The 1,580-nt window shown below is 46.1% G+C and overlaps 1 long non-coding RNA gene across 1 annotated transcript; it reads left to right on the plus strand.

Moving 5' to 3' along the window:
• Nucleotides 1-321: 321 nt before the first annotated feature.
• Nucleotides 322-1,341, plus strand: LOC122233566. The gene is made up of 2 exons (XR_006211185.1): nucleotides 322-897; nucleotides 995-1,341. It is a non-coding gene; the product is annotated as an uncharacterized LOC122233566 (long non-coding RNA).
• The last annotated feature ends 239 nt before the right edge of the window (nucleotides 1,342-1,580 follow it).

A 1,580-nucleotide genomic window follows, 5' to 3' on the forward strand; every position in this document is an offset into this window, starting at 1 on the left:
CTCTGCTCCTCCCCCGCTCAAGCTCTGTCTCTCAATAAGACATTTTAAATAAGTAAATAATCAAATATGCCCCAAGAGAATTAAAAAACATATACATGAATGTTTACATCAGAACTGGCCTGGGAGTTGGCATCCCAATTGTCCCAAACATCCATGTGATGTTAGGTCAGTTTCTTTCCTTATCTGGTCCTTAATTTCCTTCTCTATAATACAGGTATATTTGGACATGAAGGGGAAGGCTGGTACAAGGTGTGAGGGGTTATCTGAAGGCCCTGACTTCCCAGAATCCTTTATTCTTTCCCCAAGCTTTATTGTCACAGAGCCTAATAATCAGTGTCCTCCTCATCATTGCTTTCCACTCTCAAAGCACTTTTGCATACATGTCATATACTTTAGGGTAGATAGGTATCATCCCCATTTTCAGATGAAGAAATTGAGCCTCAGAGTGGACTTAAGCTGGGACTCAACCCTAGATCTTCTGATTCTAGAACTGGGTTCAACCCACACTACCACACTGTTTTTGCATGTTTGGCCTCTCTCTGGAAACTCAAGAGAACAACTTCTAGCAGCCTCACCACAAGCACTGCACACCTTTGTTTAGACAAAGCAAGGAAGGAGAGGCACAGGGACCTGGGGTTTTGATCTTTCCTTATGAACCTGTCTATATTGGCACAGCAGCTGTCTATGCATAGGACTATGCCTGTACATGGATCTAGACACCATGCCCATTACATCACAAAGATATTCATACAGGTACACTTGACCTCTGCAACAGGTGATATGGGTCACTCTTTGTTACCAGGATGGTAGGGAAGCTGTACCTTTAGTTCAGGGGAGGCCTAAGAGGTCAGGACTCTGGGATTCTGTTTTTTCTCCTAAGTCCAGAAGACTTACTAGGTGAGACCTCAAGGAGGGAGGGGCAGCTCCTCAATCTTTAGTATATGGGAGGAGCGAGAAGGGAGGGTAGTGAACACATGCTTTCATTCTTCCATAGCTGGCAGAAACAAAGGGCTGAAGCTTGAGCACACTTGGGGAGGGACACACTCACTCCTCTCCAGGCAGCAGGACGATGCACAGGTTGGGCAGCAAGAGGGCATGAAGCCAGACAAAAGTCTCTTCAGGAAAGGCCGGGCTGTCCTAGGGCAGGGGAGCTGCCCTAAGGCTCGCTTACACTCTTCATTTTTCATGTGAACCACCACCATTTATCAAGCATTTACTCCAGGACAAGTGCTGTTGTGTGTGCTTGAAGAAGGCAGTGAAGAAAAGGGAAAACGGCTCTTCTGTCAGAGTTTATATTCTAGTTGTGGGAGACCAACAAGTAAACAGCATGCATGTCAAGCATTGGCAGGTTCTGTGCTGAATTAAACTGGGTAATAAGGTTAGTAGTGAAGTGCGGGGTGGGGGGGTGGAGAATGCAATTTCATATAGGATGTCAGAAGGCCCTTCTGATGGGTAACAGGATGTCTGAGTAAAGACATGAAGGAAGTGAGGGGAGAGTTAAGGGGACAGCCACCTCTTAGGCCTAGGCCTGTGGACACTAGAGTTCTAGAGACAGACACACATATCCATGGCAACAGAGA

This window comes from Panthera tigris, chromosome E1, assembly GCF_018350195.1.
Source record: "Panthera tigris isolate Pti1 chromosome E1, P.tigris_Pti1_mat1.1, whole genome shotgun sequence".
Lineage (NCBI taxonomy): Eukaryota > Metazoa > Chordata > Mammalia > Carnivora > Felidae > Panthera > Panthera tigris.